We start from the raw sequence: 27,655 nt of genomic DNA, 5'->3' as shown, positions 1-27,655 counted from the left end.
GAAGAAACTTCAGTAGACTTGGTTTAAATAGAAGACCTGTCCAAAATTTTAACTGCCTTGAGTGTGGATCTATTGTCACCGCAAATGTGGAAATAGATAATCAATCCTCAAGTTTTCAGTGTGAGATCAGAAAATAAGTCCAAAAGAGGTTGTCGGAGAAAACACACTTCATATATGCATTATAAAAACGAAGTGTTGCCACAGGGCCCTTCTGGTTGGACACAATACGCTATAGAGAATAATAAATCAGAAAAAGATAAAATCATGAATAAAAAATATAGGTAAAAAACACACAGTTGATCTCTAAAAATCTCTATTAAAGAGGGTTATCCAGCGCTATAAAAACATCGCCCCTTTGCCTCTCTCTTGTCTCCAGTTCAGGTGCGGTTTGCAATTAAGCTCCACTTACTTCAATGGAACTGAGTTTAAAACCTCACCCAAACTAGAGACAAGAGAGGGGATAAGTGGCCATGTTTTTGTAGCACTGGATAACCCCTTTAATCTCTGTTAGTCCATAGAGTATCACAAGTAAACTGACAACAATAGGCTTGTTTCTATCTGTGTCAAATATGTATCTCAATGTGCTCTAGTGGGCTAATGTGCTGTTTCTCATTGAGCCACAGTGAAGCCAGCACAATCTAGAACATTGTAGACTCTCACCACTCGTCATGTCTGGGGGTTTTGGATACTTGCTGGGGTGAGTAGTATGAGACCTCCTTGCTCCAAACGTCTATAGCAAGTAGTAGTGGTAGACAACGTTTGGCACGAAACATAGCGCAGGATCTCTTAAGCTACCCCCACCCCCACCCGACTTAGCAAGGATCTAGATCTCCCCAGACATGTCGAGCGGTGAGAGTTGCCGTACTCCGGACATTTGAAGTGGTGAAAGGTGCAGTGCGCCAGACTAATTTACTATCTTCTAGATTGTGCTGGCTTCACTGTGGCTCATTGAGAAACTGTAAGGTTTGAAATATATCTCAGCACATCACCCAATTAGAGGACATTGAGATACATATTTGACACACATGGAAACAAGCCTATTGTTGTCAGTTTACATGTGATACCCTATGGACTAACAGAGAATAATAGAGACTATAAGCCAGGGGTGGGGAACCTCCGGCCCGCGGGCCGCATCCGGCCCCTGAGACCTCCCGATGCGGCCCGCGGCCCGCAGCTCCCCTGTGACACGCGCTGCTGTGGAGGAGGAAGGAGCCGGCGCACACAGCATCCTCCGGTGTCTGTGACAGCTGCCGTGCTGTCTGTGTCGGCTCCTTCCTCCTCCAGAGCGGCGCGTGTCTTCAGTCTCCTGCGGGCTGCGTGCGATGACGTCATTTCATCGCGCGCCGCCTGCAGGAGAAGACCGGCACAGAGGTCCTGGGAAAGAAGAGGACATGGGCAGCGTGGGAGCGGAGGTAAGGTGAGTGGGATGTTTATTTTTTTTATTTGGGGGTTAAATAGGCCACCAGGGACATGACTGATGGGGGGGATAACTAGGCTACCAGGGACATGACTGATGGGGGTTAACTAGTCCACCAGGGACATGACTGATGGGGGGGGGGATAACTAGGCTACCAGGGACATGACTGTTGGGGGGGGGGGATAAGTAGGCCACCAGGGACAAGACTGTTGGGTGTTTACTGGTCCACCAGAGACATGACTGTTGGGGGTTAACTGGTCCACCAGGGACATGACTGTTGGGTGTTTACTGGTCCACCAGAGACATGACTGTTGGGGGTTAACTAGGCTACCAGGGACATGCCTGATGGGGGGGATAACTAGGCCACCAGGGACATGCCTGATAGGGGTTAACTAGGCTACCAGGAACATGACTGTTGGGGGTTAACTGGTCCACCAGGGACATGCCTGATGGGGGTTAACTAGGCTACCAGGGACAGGCCTGATGGGGGTTAACTAGGCCACCAGGGACATGACTGTTGGGGGTTAACTAGGCCACCAGGGACATGACTAATGGGGGTTAACTAGGCTACCAGGGACAGGCCTGATGGGGGGTTAACTAGGCTACCAGGGACATGCCTGATGGGGGGGTTAACTAGGCTACCAGGGACATGAATGAGGGATTAACTAGGCTACCAGGGACATGACTGATGTGGGTTAACTAGGCTATCAGGGATATGCCTGATGGGGGTTAATTAGGCCACCAGGGACATGCCTGATGGGGGTTAACTAGGCTACCAGGGACATGACTGATGTGGGTTAACTAGGCTACCAGGGACATGCCTGATGGGGGTTAACTAGGCTACCAGGGACAGGCCTGATGTGGGTTAACTAGGCTATCAGGGATATGCCTCATGGGGGTTAAATAGGCCACCAGGGACATGCCTGATGGGGGTTAACTAGGCTACCAGGGACATGACTGATGTGGGTTAACTAGGCTACCAGGGACATGCCTGATGGGGGTTAACTAGGCTACCAGGGACATGACTGATGTGGGTTAACTAGGCTACCAGGGACATGCCTGATGGGGGTTAACTAGGCTACCTGGGACATGCCTGATGGCGGTTAACTAGGCTCCCAGGGACAGGCCTGATGGGGGTTAACTAGGCTACCAGGAACAGGCCTGATGGGGGTTAACTAGGCCACCAGGGACATGACTGATGGGGGGATAACTAGGCTACCAGGGACATGGCTGGGGGGGTTAACTAGGCTACCAGGGACATGACTGATGGGGGTTAACTAGGCTACCAGGGACATGGCTGGGGGTTAACTACAATAGCAGGGGCACTAGGGGAACAATACCTTGCCTTGCCCTGGGTGCTGCAAACCCCCGCTACTAACTGCCGCGCACGGTATGCGGCCCTCGAATGATTTTATTAATGCCCGACCGGCCCTCGACATGGAAAAGGTTCCCCACCCCTGCTATAAGCGATCAACAGTGTTTTTCACCTATATTTTTAATTTATTATTTTATCTTTTTCTGATTTATTATTCTCTATTGTGTACTGTGTTCAACCACAAGGGACCTGTGGCGAGGCTATGTTTTTTTGATTTATAAAGAATTGATATATGAAGTGTTTTTTCTCTGACAACCTCTTTTGGATTTCTTTTATGATCACACTTGAGGATTGGTTATCTATTTTAACATTTGCTGCATTTTATTTAACCCCTTGAGGTATAGGGTTTTAACCATTGATCTCATTTTCAGTGATTAGAAGGGTGAGCCACTAAACAAAGTATTTATTCTTATATCTATTCTTGTTCCATAGAAATTTACCTACTAAAATAATGCTCCTGTGTACAAAATATTATTACAATAATACATACCAAGTACCCCTCTGTGCAAGTATATAACTTTTATAATACTGCACCTATATACAAGAATATACTATAATACAGTCCCTTTATTCATAAGAATATACCATAACTACTGTACTACTACCCCAATGTAGAAGAGTATAACTACACTGTGTAACAAGACTAGAAGTACAATAGTACAATATATCCCACTTCGTGGCTATGTTCACTATGTTCACACACAGTCTTTTGTTGTCCATTTGCCATCTTTTCGGACGGCTGTCATTTACTGACCATCGTTTGACCTCAAAATAATGGCCATCCTAAAAGACAGGCATCAAACGGCCAATAAGAGATGCTGTGTGTGGGCATAAACGCATAATTATAACTACTACAATATGGCTCCACTATGAAGATGTTTATAGCTATACTACTACTGCCCACTGTATGTAAGAATGTAAATGCTATAATGATTCCTTCTATAGCCAAGTATATGGATCTTATTTTTATTAAACTGCTTTTTAAAGGGGTAATCTAAGCTTTAAAAGACAGACCTTCCCCTGCCAGTCAGCAGTTTAAAGATGCCACAGTGCCAGCCCAGTAGCCTCCTGCAGTTGCCCTCCTATTAGTGGTGATGCAAGGTACTGGAGCAGTGTCCTGTTTAAGGACAATGCAGCAGTACCTTGAACTGGTTGTACGAATAGTACAATGACTCCAGCAAACAATGGGGGGGCCTAGAATCAGACTTCCAACAATCTGTCTGAGAAGAGTTTACCCATTTATGTTTAAAATATATACAGTACCAAATGATTACTACTTCAAAATACCATGTAATGTAAATTGTTGGATTTCACAGCATGCCGTTTTGTGATGTCCTTAGGAAGTTTCAGGTATAGAAATAAATATTTTCATCTTTTCATATTTTATCTTTGATATGTTAATAAAGGAGACCTAAATTATCTTGAATCATATTTACTGGTGACCCTAAAGGAAAAACTGCTGAAGAATTTCAGTTTTTGTTTCTACTAATCATTAAAGAGTGTTTCTGAATATAGGACGGTGTTCTGTTCTCTGCACCATGTAAACGGCATAAGCGCAAAGACCCACCAAAGTGCAGAAATTGTGCATTTTTTGGCGCATCAAATCCAGAAACATTTTAATGAAAAGCAATCAAAAAGTTGCATATATGCAATCAAGGTACCAATAAAAAGAAGACATCATGGCGCAAAAAATTACACCAAACTCAGCTCCATAGACCAAAGGATAAAAGCGTTATAAGCCTGGCAATTTTAAGGAACGTTTTTTATCTAAAGAAGGTTTAATTTTTTTAAAAGCCATCAAATAATATAAAAGTTACGCAAGTTGCATGTTTTTTAATCGAACTGACTTGAGAAAACATACTGTATATGACATGTCAGTTTTTCCATAGGACAAATGGCGTAAAAACAAAAAAAACACAAGGAAAAAGATTTGCAGGGTATTTTTTCAATTTCACCGCGCATATAATTTTTTCTGGTTTCGCAGCATATTTTATGCAAAAATTTAGTCTGCCATTGCAAAGTACAGTTAGTCACGCAAAAAATAACACTCATGTGGGTTTCTAGGTGAAAAAATGCAAGTGCTATGGCTTTTTAAACACAAGGAGGAAAAAACGAAAACGCAAAAACGAAAATTTGCTCCGTCCTTAAGAGGTTAAAAGTGTTATAATGCTGCCGGGTAACTGCAATAGAAGTTGAACAAGTTTTTGGTTGAGAGAAGGTTAAACATTTTATTTCTAGGGTCTATGTCTCAGCCACCTGTATTTTCTATCTTCTTAAAGTAATTAAAATGATAAAACTTATTAGGATCAGCCACAGAGCTGCAGTGACAAATAACCCAGTGTTACAGCAGTGCAATGAAGTGACTGACTGGAGACTGAATAATACCCGTGCCTCGGAGCATACATTCATTATGATTTACTCTGATCCCATCACGTCGTCACCTGAAACATTCATATGCCATGTTTCTGCTCTGCTTCTCCTGTCCATCATCACAAGCTGGAAGTCTATGTTATGCTAAATAGGGGGATTTACAGGACACTTGGATGTTGTATGTAAATTATCAGTTCTTTATTGAGTTTTTATAGCATTTTTATAGCGGCAGCATTGGGAAGCACCAGTTTTCTGGTGTTCAACCTGCATGTTAATGTTTTTTGTTCTTTGGATCAGTGTAATTACAGCAATATAAAAATTTCAAGTTTTTTTCAATTAAAAAAAAAATTAAAACCAAAATAGCTTTTTATTGTTTATTTGTATATGATGGTTGTGGAAAATGTTTTTTATTTATTTGTTTGTTTTTTTCCATTGAGAAAAAATGGTTTTACTATACTTTGTTTATACTATGCTTATATACTTATACTATACTATACATACACTACCGTTCAAAAGTTTGGGGTCACCCAAACAATTTTGTGTTTTCCATGAAAAGTCACACTTATTCACCACCATACGTTGTGAAATGAATATAAAATAGAGTCAAGACATTGACAAGGTTAGAAATTACTCCATTACCGATAGAATACCATCTGCCTGCTTCTGCTGTAAATAGTTCTTGCACAATTTGGAGGTGTGTTTAGGGTCATTGTCCTGTTGTAAGATGAAATTGGCTCCAATCAAGCGCTGTCCACTGGGTATGGCATGGCGTTGCAAAATTGAGTGATAGCCTTCCTTATTCAGAATCCCTTTTACCCTGTACAAATCTCCCACCTTACCAGCACCAAAGCAACCCCAGACCATCACATTACCTCCACCATGCTTAACAGATGGCGTCAGGCATTCTTCCAGCATCTTTTCATTTGTTCTGCGTCTCACAAACATTCTTCTTTGTAATCCAAACACCTCAAACTTGGATTTATCCGTCCACAACACTTTTTTCCAGTCTTTCTCTGTCCAATGTCTGTGTTCTTTTGCCCATCTTAATCTTTTTCTTTTATTGGCCAGTCTCAGATATGGCTTTTTCTTTGCCACTCTGCCCTGAAGCCCAAAATCCTGCAGCCGCCTCTTCACTGTAGATGTTGACACTGGTGTTTTGCGGGTACTATTTAATGAAGATGCCAGTTGGGGACCTGTGAGGCGTCTGTTTCTCAAACTAGAGACTCTAATGTGCTTATGTTCTTGCTTAGTTTGTGCTGGCCTCTGAAGGGAGTAGTACACACCGTTGTAGGAAATCTTCAATTTCTTAGCAATTTCTCGCATGGAATAGCTTTTATTTCTAAGAACAAGAATAGACTGTCGAGTTTCAGATGAAAGTTCTCTTTTTCTGGCCATTTTGAGCGTTTAATTGACCCCACAAATGTGATGCTCCAGAAACACAATCTGCTCAAAGGAAGGTCAGTTTTGTAGCTTCTGTAACGAGCTAGACTTTTTTCAGATGCGTGAACATGATTGCACAAGGGTTTTCTAATCATCAATTAGCCTTCTGAGCCAATGAGCAAACACATTGTACCATTAGAACACTGGAGTGATAGTTGCTGGAAATGGGCCTCTATACACCTATGTATACATTTTACCAAAAACCAGACATTTGCAGCTAGAATAGTCATTTACCACATTAGCAATGTATAGAGTGTATTTGTTTAAAGTTAGGACTAGTTTAAAGTTATCTTCATTGAAAAGTACAGTGCTTTTCCTTCAAAAATAAGGACATTTCAATATGACCCCAAACTTTTGAACAGTAGTGTATATATATAATATACTATACTTTTTTTATTTATTTATTTAACTTTAATATGTTGCACAAGTCTAAAATCAGCAGTTTGCGCTTGAGTGTAATTGCCAATGCCCTTTGATATACTTGTATAGCTTTGAATAGGTTAGGCTTGGATATGTTAGCAACATATACTGCTGTAGGCCGACACATGTGAAGAAAGGAACAGTCTTTGTGGAAACAGGGATCTGGCCACAAGGGCCAGACTCTGTGGTAAACTCTCTTGTATAGTCTAGTCAGCAACAAAATCAGGATACACTACGACTAGTCTACCCACACCATCAGAACTAACAGAGAGTTTTATAGGAGAGGCCAGGCATAGTGTGGCATATCACACTCTTGCTCTGTGGTATAAATGAGAAAAAAGGGGCATTCAAAAAATACAAATCAGAGGGGTCAGCTTTAGCCTTTAAACATTACAAAGAAGTCAACAAAACCTGTAAAAATGTAATAAAAGCAGCAAAAATTCACAATGAAATACAGGTAGCCATAGATAGCAAAAGAAACCCCCAAAAATTCTTTAAATATATTAATGCAAAAAAAACAAGGTCAGAGCATGTAGGACCCCTTAATAAAGGTGACGGGGAGTTAATAACTGGGGATCAGGAGAAAACTGAGTTACTTAATGGCTTTTTCAGTTCTGTATGTAAAAAAGAAGAGGATGGAGCTGTGGTGGGTGGGGCCAGTACTGAGGTGGGTGGGGCCAGTGCTGCTAACACATGTAATGTACTGAACTGGTTTACTATCGATATGGTCCAAGATAAATTAAATAAACTCAATGTAACCAAAGCTCCAGGGCCTGATGGATTACACCCCAGAGTTCTTAGGGAACTCAGTTCTGTAATTTATCTACCCTTGTATGAAATATTCAGTGATTCTTTGCTTACTGGTATTGTGCCGAGGGACTGGCGTAAGGCAAATGTAATGGGCTCTCGAACTTGCCCAGGTAACTATAGACCCGTAAGCTTAACATCCATTGTGGGGAAACTATTTGAGGGGCTTATAAGGGACTACATCCAGGAATATGTAGTGGCTAATAGTATTATAAGTGATAACCAGCATGGTTTTACTAAGGACAGAAGCTGTCAAACCAACCTGATATGTTTCTACGAAGCCTGGATGGGGGCGCAGCTGTGGATATCGTGCACCTGGATTTTGCTAAAGCGTTTGACACAGTTCCTCATGGACGTCTGATGGGTAAGTTAAAGTCTAGCGGTTTGGAAAGTTTAATGTGTAACTGGATTGAAAACTGGCTTAATAATCGTAATAATAAGTGTACCCCAAGGGTCAGTACTGGGCCCTCTTCTGTTTAACTTGTTTATTAATGATATTGAGAATGGAATTAACAGCAATGTTTCTTTCTTTGCAGATGACACCAAGCTTTGTAGTACAGTACAGTCTATGGAGGATGTGCAGATGTTACAGGATGACTTAGACACACTGAGTGTTTGGGCGTCCACTTGGTAAATGAGGTTCAATGTGGATAAATGTAAAGTTATGCACCTGGGTACTAATAACCCGCATGCATCATATGTCCTGGGGGGGGAGTAACTCTGGGACAGTCACTGATAGAGAAGGATCTGGGTATACTTGTAGATAATAGACTACAGAACAGCACACAATGTCAGTCAGCGGCTTCTAAGGCCAGCAGGATATTGTCATGCATTAAAACAGGCATGGACTCTCGGGACAGGGATATAATATTACCGCTTTAAAAAGCTTTGGTGCGGCCTCATCTGGAGTATGCTGTCCAGTTTTGGAACCCGATTTATAAAAAGGATGTTCTAGAGCTGGAGAGGGTACAAAGACGGGCAACTAAACTAATAAGGGGAATAGAGCACCTTAGTTATGAGGAGAGATTACAAGAATTAAATTTGTTTAGTCTGGAGAAGAGACGTTTAAGGGGAGATATGATTAATTTATTTAAATATATAAATGGCCCCTACAAGAAATATGGGGAAAAGATCTTCCAGGTAACCCCCCCCCAAAGGACAAGGGGGCACTGCCTCCGCCTGGAGAAAAAAAGGTTCAGTCTCCGGAGGCGACAAGCCTTCTTTATCATGAGAACTGTAAATCTGTGGAACAGTCTACCCCAGGATCTGGTCACAGCAAAAACAGTAGAGGGCTTCAAAACAGGGCTAGACAAGTTCTTAGACCAAAATAATATAAATGCATATGTATAGAACCTATCACCCCTCCCCCTTCCCTGTATCCATCCCCTCCTTGGTTGAACTTGATGGACATGTGTCTTTTTTCAACCGTATTGACTATGTAACTATGTAACTATGTAACATGTAAAACATCATACAATATAACCAATGCATTAACCCCTATTAGCTTCAATGTGTTGAAAAAAATGAGAATGAGCTAATTCTCAGTGATGACATCTTGTGGCCAAAAGTCAACACAGCAGATCTAAAAATATAATACAGAAAGACATAGGCAACCCATACAAAAATACCTTCAGGGGCTAACTGAACTAGGAAAGAAACTGATCAGTGGAATACGGTGTCTGGACCACTACACAACTGCATACTTTGCACCCCCTGTAGTTACACCTCTGCACTAGGGTTACGTGACCACTAGGGGACATTATTGTTAATACAATACACTGTAGTGCTGATGTATATGTACACTGTAATAGGAATTTTAGCATGGCAAACCTGGAGGGCCCTGGCTTACCATGTTAAAATGTTTTCCAGAATTTGAAAAACAGAGCTGCTTTCTTCCACAAACAGTGCCACGCCTGCCCTCAGGTTTATTGTGATATTAGAACTTGGCTGTCATTAACTTTAATGGAGCTGAACTGTTTCTGGGGAAAAAAGCGCCTATGTTTTTATAATCCTGGATAACCACTTTCACTACTTTACACCTGGGAGCTGCGTCACGGGAGAAGCCTAACTTTTTAGATATTACAGTTACAATAGAACACAATATTTAAGTGGTCAGATGATCAGGACTGGAGTTATCTCTGATTGCAGTTAGGAGTCAGCTGTAGTAAGTAACCAGCTCCTGTCGTGTAAACAAATGATGCCTTTGTCTTTGCTGATGGCCATTTGCTGAAGTGCTAAAAATGTGATGCTGAGCCCCAGCATGCAAACCTCCCCCCCCCACACCTCTGCCGTCCTGTGCTAATTAACATACACAGCTTCTGGCTTAGCCCTGTATGTCAGACAAGACAGGGAGAGTGTGGGAGGCATGCCGTGGCTCAGCATAATTTCTGTAGCACTTCAGCTTCCAAGGGAAATTGCAATTGTATAACTGCAAATGGCCATCAGTATAATTTATTTTATCTCCTTATCACCTATCTGCCTCTGTCTGCAGCTCTGTGCATGGTTCAGACCTAACAGATTCCCTTTAAGGGTAGCTTTACACGTACCGGACTCGCAGTGGATTTCATGATGCGAGTTTGTCGCAAAAGCCGCTGTGAGTCCTGGTAGTGTGAAGTTCAATGGGGTTACATACCCGCAGCAGAATTTTCATTCCGCCGCAAGTATGTAATCCAGCCCCTTTAACCCCCCGCCGCCCGCAGCCCAGAGCCCACAGCATACATTAACTGCTCAGGGCTGTGGCTGTTTGTGAGACTCCCAGCTCCCGTCAGTCCTGTTTAGCCAATCAGTGCTGCCGTTCGGGTATGTAACCCCATTCCGCAGCGGATATGTTACCCCATTGAACTTAACACTACCAGGATTCACAGCAAATTTCTCTGTAAACTCGCAGCATGAAATCCGCTGTGAATCCGGTATGTGTGAATCTACCCTAAGGGTAAATTCCCACGGGCGGATCCGCCGGGAGTTTCATGCACGAAATCCGCAGCTAATCCGCAATACACATATTAATAATAATAAGAATAATACGTGTCTTGTGGATTAGCTGCAGATTTCGTGCGTGAGACTCCCGGCGGATCCGCCCGTGTGAATTTACCCAAAGCAAGTATTTTTTATATATAATATAAATAATATATTTGTAATATAAAATTGATATGAAAAGGTTATACCTTTTATATCAGATCAGAAGGAAAAACATCCGTGAATTGTACATGGTTTTTCAATAAATACTGAGGTTGGCCCAGGCTTAGGTCAAGTTTTTAATTTTGACCCCTGTGTATTCGAGTTTGACACCCCTGCACTACAGCTTTGAATACGTGAAATTACCTTAATTTTATAGGCAATCATCTTTGCATAAATTTGGCATATACTTAGTTATGCAGATTCCTGTCATGTACCTGTAGTTTTACTGTTTTGCTTCTAAAATCTATATTTACATTTTTTCTTGTTGGTATTTTTAAATTGACCTTTGGCTTTCACTAGTGCCTGAATAATTGGGAATGCTCTTGATCAGAATCAAGCATGTCTGAACCGAAATATGCTCGCAGGTCTCTTTCCCAATGATGGTGCATACTGGTCGACTCATTTGGGTACAAATAGGGCCTTTTCTTCAATTCCACAACTCTACTCACAAGTGTTTGATAGCCCAGCAAATGTGAGTAAGTAGGGATGCTTATAGCTAATCCACAGACAATCGGGTTCCATTGCTGTTCTTTTAGTGTTCAACTAGGTTGAGGTCTGGGGATTGTAGGGGCCAATCCAGCAATTCTACCTCATTGCCATTGAAGCATTCCTTCACCAATCTTGACATATGCTTTGGGTTGTTGTCCTGCTGGAACACTAAGGCTGCATTCCCACGCTCCGTGTTCCTGACGGAACACAGACCCGTAATGCCAGTACCGGAGTCCCCCCACGTCCGGACAGTATCTGTAATTTGATTCTGGGAACGGGGGAACTGTATTCATAAGCGCTGGTCTGAAGCAGCCGTGCGGTGCTGTTACTACATCGTGGCGCTTATGAATACAGTTCCCCTGTTCCCAGCATCTAATTACAGATGCTGTCCGGGTGCGGGGGGACTCCGGTACTGGCATTCCACATCCATGTTCCGTCAGGAACACGGAGCGTGGGAATGCAGCCTAAGTTGTCCTTTTCATACCTATAGTACTCGGGTGTGTGAAGTAACTCATCTTGTAGGATACATATAGCTCAGCATTGGAACCACAATCCAATCTTTCACTGTTTACTTTTCGTGCTTTTTTTTTTTTTTTTGCAACAAATGACAATACTGAACTGGCTTCTCCGCCTGGCTTCTTCACCTTTTTTTGGGCCACCATTCCAGACTTGTGTTATGCGTATTACACAGTGCTTGCATGAACAGATGTGATGTCACTATTATTAAGCATACCTCTACTGCCTTGCTTGCCATGGCAGAACTAATAGACCTTGTAATAAACTGTCTTGTTTTGACACCAATATTTTGCCTGGATCTCTACCTCTTGGAATTTGAATTGATGGAGAGACTTAATTTTGTCATGGCGCTCACATTATAGAGTTTGTCAATTTTCTTGGCTGATAGAAAAGTATTGATGAGCTGAGTGATGCTGTTTCTCTTTTTTTGTGAGATCTTCTTTATGGCTCCTCCTCCTCCTCTTGTCTCTGCAGTAACGTCACTGGAGAGTACCGGAAGAAATATTCACGTAGAGCGCCAGATGCATATTCATGAAAAGGAGTAGTCGGGCAGATAGGTGCACCAAGGACCTTACCTGCTACTGAGTTCTCTTTAACATGTATCATTGAGGTTTTTGAACTTCCATATGCAGACCCAGTTGCCACTGAATAGTCTATGGACATCTTAAGACCTGTACTGATCATGTCCAAGTGAACAAGGTGCTTTAGCCTATGAATTTTAACAAAATTGCTACCATCAACTGACAGAAAACAAAGATATTAACCTAAAGCATGTAAAGCATATTAAATCATAAAACATTTAACTTTCCAATTATAAACCTACCACAATGCCTTTAAATGTACAGGTGTTTGCAGGTCTAGACAATGTTCTTGGTCGACCACAGTAAAGGATGAGTCATGTGCATGTGTAGAGGTGATATGTCACTCCAATTATACAAACCACATTTATATTTTTTTTTTAAACTTTCCCTGGCACCTTTACAAATGAGCTGAACTGCTGTCGTGTGGCTCCATGAAGCATTTCATAATGTAAAACAAGTCAACTTTGCTCATTTTTAGTTATTGCAAAGCTCATTAGTGATAAACTTTTCTCAGTTATTAACTCAACAACCAGACTTTCATCCAACAAATTCAAACTGGATATTTTGACAATTTCATTTAATGAACAAATTTAGAAGGTGTGAAAGTTTTGCTTTTGTCATCAGTTGTATTACCTCTGACTATACCAGAAACATGCTAGCCATAAGGGGATGTGATTTTAGGGACATGGCTTAAAAGGAACCAATCAGCAGGATTGGGCTGTTATGGTTCCCAGCTGCACAGTATAGATCTATTGTGCAGCTCCCCAAGGCTACAAGCTGTATCTGCAGAGGTAGCTTTACATCAGAGAAAAAGGAGTTTTATTCCAGCGGGCAAGGCTGGGAGAGGGGCAGCAACTAGTTATCTGGGAAGGGATCGTCCATGACTAGGCACAACTCTCTTCCTGTCAGCACGCTCTGCCTGTCAGTGGCCTCTCTGCCTGTCAATAATCCCCACAAAGCGTGTTGACAGGCAGAAAGCCGAGACTACTCATGGGCAGCTCCCCACCCAGATAACTAGGTGCCACCCCTCTCCAAGCCTTGTGTGCTGGAATAAAACTCTCCATTGCCTTAAAGAAATCCATTTTCATGAATACAGTCTCCTTAATGACAGTGACAACTTTTGAAAAGCTGGTTAGCCTATTCACTAGGGATGAGCAAACTATTGAAAAGTTCAGTTTGGTTCGATCCGGCGAACTTTCGTTAAGTTCGGATTCGTACAAACCGAATCTAAAACGAACCTTGCAATAACGGATAATTGCAGCTACAATGATGGAAGTCTGATAGGGTATAGTTTCGTTTAGTTGCAGTTGCTATTACAATGAAAAAAGGGGAAAAAATCAAAGTGCAAAAATAGTGGAAAAAAATTGGCCAAGGTGTATGTGATTACACGGGACATAGGACACAAAGGTCCTTGGACCCAGTAGGGTGGAAAACAGACATTTGACAGTGGAACCAGCAGCAGTAATAGTACTGTATTGGACCCAGTGTGGAGGAGGGGGAGGAGGAGGCAGTAGCACTTGATTGCAAACAGCCAAGTATGGTTGAAAAGAGACTATTGGAGGAGGCGACACCACTTGATTGCACCAAGCCCAGTATGATTGGGAACAGACTATTTGAGGAGGTGGAGGCAGTATCTGATTGCACCCAGGCCAGTATGATTGCGAACAGACTATTCATGGAGGAGGATGGTCAGCCTTGGAGTGGTGGCCTGGGATTCCTCGCTGATGATGTTGGTTACCGCACTTTCCAGAATACGGACGAGTGGGATGATGTCCTTGATGCCTGCTTACAGAGTTGCGTCCTCAAAAGGGATCAACAATTGGCACGACATGTTCGAAGAAACCTGTGCACTATGAGGTTTATCACATGTGCCATACAATGTGTATGACACAGCCCTCCCTGCTGCACTGCAGAGAAAAGGTTCCTCCCTTTGTGGGCTACAACACTTCACATCGTTATATGAATGGCTGTGCCAAGGTCAACTATCTCCTACCTGATGGTCCAGAGGAGCTCCTGCCCACTGTGGCTTCGTTCACCCAGGCTCACAAAATGGAGGACAGCCTGAGAGCGCCGGGCCTGACATCGTTGGTAAGACACCGGGGCAGGTTGGACTGCAGTCAAAGCGGTGGATGGTTGCAAGCTGGTGGAGGCAGAACCCATAATTAAAGGACCAGACATCAGAACTGGGGTGCACGGTCTTGGACACCAAGAATCCCAATGAGTCGCCAACATTTTTCTACACAACTGTGCAGTGATGGGACAGGCGATGAGACAGCTGATGGGACTTTTTTTTTTTTACTTTTTTTGTTTCTGGGACAGTGATGGGACTTTTTGTTGTTGCAGCTAAACAGGGTTCTTCTATTTTTTGAACCTGATTTTAAAGCTATGAACTGATTTTACCTTAATAAATTCGATAAGCTTGAACATTGAAGTTGCTTTCATGTGTCTTGGTTAATACTCACAGACAGCTGTCACATTACATTTTTGATTAGGCAGCACCCAAGTATATCTGAGGAGACCAATTTAAGGTCTCACCCTAACAGGGGTGACGTCACACATCTTCATATTCACAGAAAACCTGGATACAAGGGATTAAAGGAGTAATAATCCCTTATATCCTGGTCTATTCTGTGACAAAAGTACAATTTTGCAACGCCGTTGTTATTTTTACCAGATTCGTAACAAACTTTCTCAAAGTTCGGTTCGGTCCCGAACCGAACTTTTCCCAAAGTTCGTAACAAAACTGGTTCGTAATGGTTCGGTTCGCTCATCCCCACTATTCACCAGAAGTGAAGAGTAAAACCCCAGGGATTCATTTTAGGTGCTTCTTCTAGAATCCGCTGTCCATTTTCTTTAGAATTAAATTCAGATTTGGCCCTACACTCCATGGACCAGGTGCATAACATTGCCACTTACCTCTTCAGGCCATGCATAGTACATCCTGTTTGTAAGGGCCAGGAATCCTGTCAAAATTATATTTTTTTTTATTAATTTTTTTTTTTTTTTTTTACTAATATTTCTTTTTCTTTAACTTTTTTTTCCCACAGGGACTATTTGTACTACAGTGGACTGTGTCAACTATTGTGTTCTTTTTATTAATAAAATGGTCAATGAGGATTATGGGGGAGATTTTATTTCAATATTTTTTTCAGCAGGGGCTTAGTGTTGGCCTCCAAAAAAGATAACACTAACGCTCAGTATAATTAGTACCCACCATCACCAGAGGTACCAAGAGCCAGGTACTGTAAGGTCCAGGGCATTAAATATTATCTCCAGGTCTGGAAAAGCTGCAGACTAGTCTTATTAGGGTGGAAAGTGTCAAAATGCATGACCTTTCCAACCCTGGTAACACTGCTGCTTAGTTTGTATCTAGCTGTTATCAAAAAGCAGGGAAACCCCACAATTTTTTTTAGATTATTTAAAGTAAATTAACATTACTAACCTGTGGCCACCCCAACCACTGGGTGCTGCAAATGCTGTCAGCTCAGGGGCCCAGACCGGTGTAACAGGCCAGAGTATACCGCCAGCCCAGACTATACCCAGGGTTAAAAAGGTCTAGGCTAGATTATACCCCGGGTATATTTTGGCCTAGGCTAGATTATACCCCCTCAGGCCATTTTATACCCCCCATGAAATCAGCAGCAGTGAGTGATATACACAAGAAATACTTAATTTGTTATAGGGTATTCAGCTATAAGTTCAAGTGCAGATTACATCAGAGGTAAAATTCTCTAGACATAGCTAAACATGCAGCATGTAGAAAATGTTTAACACTCAAAACAGAAGCTGAAGCTGGAAGTGGGCAAGTAAATATTTAAGGTGCAAAAGACGCCGTGCAGTAATCTTACCCAAAGAAAACCCCATCTTGTGTACAAGATTGATTTTCATTCAGATCCCGTGCAGTTCCTTTTCCCTTGCTGTGTGTTTTGTCTTGCCTCTATATTTTACTAAGTACATGTATTTATGCAATAATATTTTTTGTTTCTAAAAACGTTGTGATAATTTTTTGACATACTACCTACGTGGCTCATGTGTTTGATCTTTTGGGGTTATTATCACATTTAACACCGCCACACCAGACCTGACCAATACCACCATACTGTGACTGGATAACACCTCCATACCAGAGAGAAAATAAAAGTTGTTTCCTTCCCCCTGCTCCCTGGCTCTGTCCCCCTGCAAGGTGCTGCCCTAGGCACCAGATCACGGGTGCCTAGTGGTAAATACGTAAATAAAATAAAAAGGAATTAAGGTACTCACGGTGAGCGCTGTCCACATAGAGAAGTGGCCGAAAGATTTAGAGGTCAGTATCTACTACAGCCATGTGTAATGCTTCACTGCAGTGAAGTGAAGTGAAGCATTACACATGGCTGTAGTAGATACTGACCTCTAAATCTTTCGGCCACTTCTCTATGTGGACAGCGCTGACCGTGAGTACCTTAATTCCTTTTTATTTTATTCACTTATTCTTTCCACGGGCCCCATTATTTTGGGAGTATCCTGTGTTTTTGGTACAGTCAGCTTAGCAGTCCCTAGAGGTAGTAGGCCCCTATACAGTGGACTGTCACCTAACAAGACCCTGGATTCGGAGTTGTACCCTGTTGAGGGGTGATATGCACAAAGCCCAAGTGGCATCCAGGTGAGCACCTTCTCACATAATCCTTATCCTTGGTGTATTGAGGTATCACACGAGGCACCGGTGCCCGCTTTCTTCTTTTTCTCTCCCTTGTCATAGTGGTAAATACAGCCCTGACCATATCTAGATACATTTCATCTAGGGCACGGGTATCCAAACTGCAACCCTCCAGCTTTTGCAAAACCATAATTTCCATCATGCCTGGACAGCTAAAGCTTTGGATTTGGGTCTGCAGGCAAGATGGGAAATTTGGTTTTACAACAGCTGGAGGGCTGCATTTTGGAGACCCATGATCTAGGGTTTGGATTTTTTTTCTCTTAACAGTCTTTCAATCAACAGTTCCATTATGTTTTCACATGTGATTTAGATGAACCCCACCAGGTATAGTTCAACCTATAAAATGGATGTCACTTTAAGATAAATACTTAACAGTATTGCAGTTTGCTTTGTCTTCTGCAAATTTCAATCATATTGATAGGTAAAGCAGCAGAGAGATGGATTATGGGATTTAATGAGCTTTTGCATAGACAGTGTCAAGCTCTGGAAAAATGCACACGTTATTTAACTATTCATGAAGATAATAAATAATTTTCGCTTATCTAGCAGCTGCTGCTATCAAGCCAGCCCATCGTGCAGTGAACTGTTAGGAAGTGATCATTACTGCATTATACGCTATGCATGTAATCCCAGGTTATGATATAATGAGATAATATTACAGCTCCGGAATGCTATTTATGGAAGAAGATGTCTGCGTCTTATTTATCTTCAAAGGAAGAGGTTGAAAGTTATTTGAAAATCTTTGATAGGAACATAACATATCAATTTGCTGTTGATTGAGATCCACCATCTTTTCATTCAGCTCATATAACTTTTTAATAAATATTGTGATGTGGGGCATTGTTTTCTATACATAAGGGAGTTGTTAGCCCTGGAAGCAATTCTTCAGAGTATATTTTGCACTTTTGTTTTTCCTCCATGTGTTTAACCCTTTGAGGACCAGGCCCAAAATGACCCAGTGGACCGCGCAAATTTTGATCTTAGTGCTTTCGTTTTCCCCTCCTCCCCTTCTAAGAGCTCTAGCACTCTCAGTTTTCTATCTACAAGCCATGTAAGTGCTTGTTTTTTACAGGAATAGTTGTACTTTGTAATGGCGTCATTCATTTTACCATAACATGTATGATGGAATTCCAAATATATTATTTATGAAGATATAAATAGGTGAAATCGTAAGAAAGAATGCAATATGGTAACGTTTGGGGAGTTCCTGTGTCTACGTAATGCACTATATCGTAACAGTGACATGATACTATTATTCTATAGGTCAGTCTGAACACAACCATATGCAGGTTACACAGATTCTCTAATGTTATATATATTTTTTTTTATGAAATCCTTTTTTTTGGCAATTAAATATTAATAAAATGGGCCTATTGTGACGCTTATAACGGTTTTATTTTTTCACCTATGGGGCTGTATGGGGTGTCATTTTTTCCGCCATGATCTCTAGTTTTTATTAATACCATATTTGTGAAGATCGGACGTTTTGATCACTTTTTATTGATTTTTTTTAATATATAATGTAACATAAAATCGGTAATCTGCGCACTTTTTCCCCTCTTTTCGTGTACTCCGTTTACCGGTCGCAATGACGCTTGTTATATTTTAATAGATCGGACAATTACGCACGCTATGATATATTATATGTTTATCTATTTATTCATTTTTATATGTTTTATTTATATAATGGGAAAGGGGGGTGATTTAGACTTTTATTGGGGGAGGGGTTTTGGGGTAGTGTAATAGTGTTTTGAACTTTTTTTTTTTTACACTTTTGAAGTCCCTTTGGGGAACTTGTACATAGATTAGTCTGATTTCTACACTGATGAATGCTATGCCATAGGCATAGCATTGATCAGTGTTATCGGCGATCTGCTCATTGAGCCTGCCTGTGCAGGCTCAGTGTAGCAGATCGCCGATCGGACCGCATGGAGGCAGGTAAGAGACCTCCAGCAGTCCGTTTCAATGATCGGGACCCCCGCAGTCACACTCGGTCCCGATCGGTAAGTGACAGGGGACTCCCCCTGTCACTTACACTTAAACGCCCCCTGCAGCGTGTCATTACCGGTGAGGTCCCGGCTGCTCACTGCAGCCGGCCCCCACCTCCTATGAAGCGCGCTCCGCTCCGGAGCGCGCTTCATAGCGGGAATAACACCCATGACGTAAGGTTACGTCATGGGTCGTCTGGGGACAGACTTCCATGACGTAACCCTACGTCCAGGGTCGTCTAGGGGTTAAAATGCCATAGCACTTGTATTTTTTCACCTACAGACCCACATGAACCCTTATTTTTTTGCGACACCAATTTTACTTTACAACTACAGACTTAATATCTCCATAAAATATACTGCAAAATCAGAAAAAATATATTTGCGCTGTGAAATTGAAAAACAAAACCCTTTTTCATTTCGGGGGGGGTGGGGGGGTTCCGTGTTTACGTTGTTCACCCTTTGAAAAAACTGTCTGGTAAAAATGTTCCTTGAGGCTGTGTTCACACTACGTATATTTCAGTCAGTATTGCAACCAAAACCAGGAGTGGATTAAAAACACAGATAGGATCTGTTCACACAATGTTGAAATTGAGTGGATGGCCGCCATATAACAGTAAATAACAGCCATTATTTCAATATAACAGCCGTTGTTTTAAAATAACAGCAAATATTTGCCATTAAATGGCGGCCATCCACTCAATTTCATCATTGTGTGAACAGATCCTTTCTGTGTTTTTAATCCACTCCTGGTTTTGGTTGCAGTATGAGGACCACAAAACTGACTGAAATATACTGACTGAAATATACCTATACTGACTGAAATATACGTAGTGTGAACGCAGCTTAAAGGGAACCTGTCACCCCCCGTACCGGGGTGACAGGCTCCCGACCCCCGTTAGAGACCCCTATACTTACCTCATCCCGCCGGGTCCCGCTTCTGGATTCGGCCGGGTCCCGGAGATCTCAGCCGCTGCAGCCTGGCGCGCGCGCTGAGAGATGAGTCCAACACCCATAGAGAATGACAGGAGAGTCCAGCGCTCCGTCATTCTCTATGAGCGTTGGACTCATCTGTCAGCGCGCGCGCCGGGCTGCAGCGGCTGAGATCTCCGGGACCCGACCGAATCCAGAAGCGGGACCCGGCGGGATGAGGTAAGTATAGGGGTCTCTAACGGGGGGTCGGAAGCCTGTCACCCCGGCACGGGGGGTGACAGGTTCCCTTTAAGGCTGTTATATTGAAATAATGGCAGTTATTTACTGTTACATGGCGGTCATCCACTTAATTTCAACATTGTGTGAACAGATCCTTTCTGTGTTTTTAATCCACTCCTGGTTTTGGTTGCAATACTGACTGAAATATACTGACTGAAATATACTGACTGAAATATACGTAGAGTGAACGCAGCCTAAGTAAGTACAATTAGAATGATATGCAACTGTATAACTTTTAATTTATTTGAAAGCTTTTAAAAATTTAAAACCTTTAAAAAAAACAACTAAATGTTCTTAAAATTGCTCTATTCCTATCCTTATAACACAGGTTTTTTTTTTGTTCTATGGGGCTGTGTGAGGTGTCATTTTGGTTTGCACCATGATCTGTACTTTCTGTTGGTACCTTTCTTGCGTATATGCAACTTTCTGATCACCTCTTATAACAATTTTTCTGGATTTGATGTGTGCTAAAAATCAGCAGTTTTGCACTTTGGCATTTTTATGCCATTACGCCATTTACCGTTTGAGATCAAGAATGTGATAATTTAACAATTACAATAGAAAATATGTTTATTTTTTTTTATAAAATGGGAAAAGGGGGGTGATTTAAACTTTTAAAGCTACATTAAAGGGGTTGGCCACTTTATAGTAAAATAGGTCAGTGTACAGTATTAGTAACTGTGCTTACTGTATATACTAACAGTAGCTCCCTGTGTACCTCATACATTTTAAATCGGACTCCACCCCTCCAGGCTGAGCTGCCCTGTTCTGTTTTGTTTCTTCGAAAGGACCACCTTGGAAAGGAGGGTGAGTATGGCCGCAATGTGGAACACTTTCCTCAGCACTCCACAACATCAACCCCCAACATCATCAGATAGGGCATGTATCAGCCGGAGGCAGTATGATAAATGCATGGTGGATGAGAATCTGTCAACACGTCTTCTGGTGCTGAGTGATGGCTTCTTCCCATTCAATTTCTGGGTTTTAAAATTGGACACCCGGCCAGAGCAGGCCCCTTTATGCCTTGGAGGTGCTGGGAGGAAGCTGATGTTCATAAAAATGAACTAGGCATGGATCCCATAGGACTTGTTGGTCATGGTGCCTAATTAAAGGGAATCTCTCACTAGGTTAATGCCGCCTTAAATGAGAGCAGCATAAACTAGTGACAAAAATTCTGAACAGATCAATGTATTACTTCCATCATTCTGTTCAGCCATTCTCCTAATATGCAGAAAAATAAGATTCTTACCACATACCACATTACCACAAAATTGTGTTTTATTTTCGATTTAACTGAGCAAATATTTTTTCCCCAGATTTCGCAGCATATTTTATCGAAAAACTAAGTCTGTCATTGCAAAGTACAATTAGTGGCGCAAAAAATAGGTGTTCGTGTGGGCCTGTAGGTGAAAAAAAGGAAGTGCTACGGCCTTTTAAACGTGAGCTGGAGGGAAAAACGAAAGCTCAAAAACGAAAATTTGCACGGTCCTGAAGGGGTTAAGGAGCCAATTTACAAATGCGTTGACTATCTCCTCCTCTACCTCTTCCACCAACTCCTTTTCCCCTTGGATGTTCGCATCATCTTTCAGAGTGATTTATTAGTTTAATTTATTTTTTTATTTCTTTTGTTTTTCATTTTGGTTCCTTATTCAGCCCTCTCTACCTCTTCCTGCACCAATTTTACAGCCATTTTTGGGCCTAAAAATTTAGGTCCCCATTAGAGATGAGCAAACCTCGAGCATGCTTGAGTTCATCTGAACCTGAGCGTTCAGTATTTGATTAGCGGGGGCTGCTGAACTTAGATAAAGCTCTAAGGTTGTCTGGAAAACTGACTATATCCATGTTTTCCACATAGCCTTAGGGCTTAATCCAACTTCAGCAGCCACCGCTAATCAAATGCTGAACACTCAGGTTCGGATGAACTTGAGCATGCTCGAGGTTCGCTCATTTCTAGTCTCCATTGATTTTAAATAGGTTTCAATGTCTGATGCAAGTTTTTTAACTTCTTCTTCTTCTTTTTTTTTTTTTTTTTAAGTTCTGCCAAACATGTACACATATCATGATTCCCTCTCCAGGGGACTCCTCACTCTCTACCAAGGATTTACAAAGGATCTTGGCACTGGGAATAGCACTTCACTGTTGTTGTTTTGCTGGTGGAGAAATACTTATTTTTGCACTGCCATATTGTTGTGTTGCTGGTAGAGAACAACTTATTTCTGCACTATTGGTTTGTAGCAGGTGAGAAGGTACTTATTACTGCACTGTGATGTTAGTATGTCACTGATTGTTTAGCGTTTAGCGATGTACTGTAGTATTTGGCACTGCCAAATAGTATGTGTTTGTTAATGAGGCCCTAGTATCATCATTGATACTCTGGTTAGTCACAGGAAAAAAAAGTTTAAGAAGCCTCTCTCTAGTGTGATCAATGCACCCTATGGACAGTATGGGAATATGAGCTTAAATGCAAGGGACTGTGAGCAAATGGATCAAATGGCCCAGATTGGTTATGAATAAATTTAATTGAACTTGCAAATGTGTAACTTTAGGGTGCAGAGGTTGCTGTTTCAGGCTTTAATGTTTGAGGGGACCCAATTACCTCTGAGAACCCATGTATTAGAAAAAGCAGGTGGTGAGGGCCTGGTACAGATTTAACACTGGGGTCTCGGTATGCTTTCATTAAAGTGACTCTGTACCCACAATCTGACCCCCCCCCCCCCAACCACTTGTACCTTTGGATAGCTGCTTTTAATGCAAGATCTGTCCTGGGGTCCATCCGGCAGGTGATGCAGTTATTAAAAAAAACTTTTAAACTTGCAGCCTTGTTCTAAACAGGAGTATCTGTGCCCTAACTTGGCACCACCCCTCCATCCCTCCTCCCCACCCTCTTCATCATTAGGAATGCCACTGGAACATTTTTCTCCTGTCTGAACATTGCACAGGTGCCTTAACGATCCAGCCCATGTTCAGTATTTACACAGCTGAGGAATAGGAGCATTCCTAATGATGAGGAGGGTGGGGAGGAGGGATAGAGAGGTTGCGCCAGCCTAATGCATACACAATATAAGCCCTGGCCGTTGCGCACAGGGCTGCCAGTTTAAAAGTTGTTTTTTAGGCAATTAGTTTTTTAAACAATAACTGCATCACCTGCCGAACGGACCACAGGACAGATCTTGGATTAAAAGCAGCTATCCAAAGGTACAAGTGGTTTGGGGGGGGGGGGGTCAGATTGTGGGTAGCGAGTCACTTTAATTCAAAAATTGCAAAGGACTGACCACAAAAGATTTGAATTCCTCAAAATATAAAAATTGTATTAGATTTATAAGATTTATTAGATTTGCAAATTATGAACCTCTACTGAGCCAAAAGCCTGTTAATGTATAATTTAATTTCAGCGTGTTTTTACTGTGGCACAGGCAAAATAAGCACACTTGACGCATGCAATTTTACTCTAGTGATGTGTTAATGAGTTTTATTTTAATATTATTTCACTGCTACGTTCTCAAGGGGTTGCCATATTGTAATAAGAGTCATCACACTGCATGACTGCTCACCGTACACTATGACACATAACATGAGATACAATCAACACAAACATAATCAGAATATGTTTTTAAAAGCAAACGGTGTGTGCAAACACAATATATGTTAAGATGTTCCAGCTTATCCCTATTATCAAACCTTCACTTTTATGTTTCTCATTACAGAATTCCAAACTAACTATGTTTAGAAATCTAATTTCTCGGTCATTATGCATAGCAGCTACAATGTACTGTAGATGCTTTCCTGTTCTGCATTACACAGAAAAACCATGGAATTGAAAGTGCCCTGGGTAATGATTATTTCCCCTGTGGTGGTACTGAAGGGAATTTAAACACTAACTGCCAGATTAGCTCACAAAGTACTGAAGATCACTGGATTTACTGTTTATCTTATATTGTCAAAGGACCTGTCTAACAAGCAGTATGGTTTAATGTAGACCCACACCATAAAAATAATCTCCAAAGGGTCAGCCGCTATGGTTCCATTGTAATAAATGGGGTAGCTGAATAAGGTAGAATGACCAAAAATGCAGTGCATGTTTCTTATTCTGGCAACAAGGTCCGGTCTAAGGCCCTGTTCACACTAAGGAATTGGCACTGAGATTCCACTTGGAACTTCCCCGTGTGGACTCAGCGCTAAATCCTGCCTTCAATCTCTTTGAACGGGAGGGGGGGGGGTCATTTCTGCACAGAATGTCGGCGCAGATTCCGTAGTGTGAGTGAAACCTAACTCTTGCATAGACTCCTAGCAGCCATGCCACAGCCATATACTTTAGGAGTGTGATCTGTGAGCCACCCCCGTAATTACTGACCATGCATTACATAGGCACATATGTGTGTGCAGAAGGCCTTACACGTGCACAGACACCTCCCTGTATATGATCTTACTATCTCAACCTGACAGAAGTTTAAATGGTCACTGTCGTAAAAGAAAGTTTTCGTACATGTTACAGGGACATTCCAAAGAATCCAACAGCATCCAGATAGAATAAAAACGTTGATACTTTATTGTGGTGCCAAGTACATAATACATTGTACAGTATTATATGCTTGGCACCACAATAAAGTTTTGGAGAATATTCTAGATATATCTAGATGCTATTGGACTCTTTGGATCGTGTTGTACTGGGCCACTTTTTTGCGATTGTGGACAGAGACATGTCAAAAGATTTGATCTTTGAATAGAGAGCACGCTCATTTCAATCCCCTTTGACATGTGAAAAGCTTTTTATTTTATTTTTTTGACAGGTATACTTTAGAGGGGCTACTGTGGCCAAACATAGAAAAAAAGAGAGAGAAGGGGGTGTTGGGAACATAATAATGAAGTGATACTTACCCCACCCAGTGCCCCAGCAGCCGCAGCACTGTGATATCACAGGACTGGGAGATAGAGGAGACCAGCATGTGACTGATTATGGAGTCAGACTCTCCCCAGGATAGGATGGTTCCTATTTGAAAGTTAGCAGCTGCAGTTCTGCTTACAACTTAAAATTACAGACACAGACAGCTGATGTACGTATCAGAAAGGTAAGTTGGGGAAGCGCCCCCTTTATTGATTTGTGTTTACTTTTATAGATAAAGTATGGGGCGGTATTACTCATGCGCAGTGTATACAAGTATTGCAAACTTAAAGCGTAACTGTCATTTCAGGGTCATTTTTCTGAAAACATTAAATATCAACAGTACAAGCGATTTTAAGAAACTCTGTTATAGGTTTTATGTACTAAAAGAGTTTCCTTCTGGACTGAAAAAGCAATCTCCCAGCCTCCCCCCTCACATCAGATAAAGCAGGATTTCTGTCTCCATTATGTGGCTATGGAGAGGGGAGGGGCTGAGAGGAGTGACTGAGCACGGAGGATTTCTGCACAGCACAACACCCTGCAATCTTCTCTCAGTAAGTTCATAGATAAGCACTGACCTTTCTGACCCCTGAATCCAACGTTTTAGGTGCCCAGAGAGTCTACAAACAGCTGACCTTCATGTCACCTCTTCCTGCTCCCTCATCTCCCTCAGCCCCTCCCCCCTTCATAGGCTTACAATGGAGAGAGCAGAGCCCGTCTTCACTGGCTTCTCTGTAATGAAGACGTGTTTGCCTGATAATGTACAGATAAGAAGTCGGGGGGGGGGAGGCTGGGAGATTGCTTCTTGAGTACAGAAAGAGGCTTTTTTGGCTGATGAAACCTATTACAGAGTTTCTTAAAATCGCTTATACTGCTGATTTCTGCAATAAAAAAAAGTATGACAGTTACTCTTTAACATATACGTCAGAGTTCCTGGAAATTATCAGTGTGATCGAGAGTTTACATTCCTTTCTTCCTTCCAGACCATCTTTCTGTCACACTCTGATCACGTTTTGATCATCTGCTTATACAAAGAGCTGTATATATATATATATATATATATATATATATATATATAGGAAGTTCCACAAGTCACAGTGGCAGCAGGTAAAATCACATCACCTAGCCTTATCGTGAGTAGTGGCTCTGTGGGGGCACCAGGATGGGGAGGTATAACTTCATTATTATGTTATCAACACATCGTGACCACTCTGTTTTTTATGTTTGCCCGGAGTTCCTCTTGAAGTACATATTTGTCCATAATAATCCACTTATACAGCTGCATTTTTGCATCCATTATACAACTACAGGACTGCCAGTCTGATGATCTGAACAGACAGCTGTCAGTTAACTTTTGTGATCACATTTGCTGTGTGGGTAAAAGTTGTCATGTCTTTACTGATACTGAAATTCTTATAACAGAAAGCAATTGTAGTTGTATTTTTCTGAAAGGGAATGAAAGGGGGGGGGAAATACTTAAAATCTAAAATGATATAATGGAACCTGCATTGTGTTTCCATTTAGAGAAATTTGCTGCGCATAGATAATGACATTTCTACTCCACTGGGAATTCAATCCGAGTTTGAAGGAGGAAAAAAATGATCCAAAATGAGAGTAATTGCAGCTCACTGGGGACATCCTGCATAATCGTTCCTTCGCAGTGCCACAGATCTTCTCTCCAGTGGAGGAAGGGGAACAGCAGCTTGTGATGACAGTAATGATCAGAAAATACCATGGAAATCAGCATCAGATATCTAGTGCACCTCACCTGGAGAGAGATTGAATGTGTTGGGAAGTTGGGGCCAGAAAAAGTTGTTACGGTGATAAGTTGCTTAAGAAGTTAGTAATATCAACAAATTAATTGTAGTGTAGCCTTAGGATAACAGCATCCTTCTGAAAATAAGCCAGATGCATTAGGTAGCCCTACTCTTGTAACTGTTGTCACATGAAAAGCCCCATCCAGGCATATAGGTTCCTTGTAGCGGCTGTTGTAAGGAGCAAATCTTGTTTCAGGGGAGCACATATGTCCAGGGGCGTAGCTAACATTTCATGCGCCCTGTTGCAAGAGGCCAATGTAATAGCCTGAATTCATATCTGTTATTCCATACCTGCTGCATCTCGCACTGCACTGTGTTCATTTGTTTGCCCTCTTGTTCTTTCTTGTGTCCAGCAGCTTCTCATCTGTGTTGAGTAATTTCCTGAAGGATTGGGCTCCCTCTAGTGGCAGGCATGTGTTTTTTCACCTGTATTTATGGACTCAGTACACAAGTCCTACTGAATTCTAGGCTAAT

The sequence above is a fragment of the Dendropsophus ebraccatus genome, chromosome 4 (genome assembly GCF_027789765.1).
Source record: "Dendropsophus ebraccatus isolate aDenEbr1 chromosome 4, aDenEbr1.pat, whole genome shotgun sequence".
Taxonomy (NCBI): Eukaryota; Metazoa; Chordata; class Amphibia; order Anura; family Hylidae; genus Dendropsophus; species Dendropsophus ebraccatus.
This window is presented reverse-complemented; position numbering follows the sequence as displayed.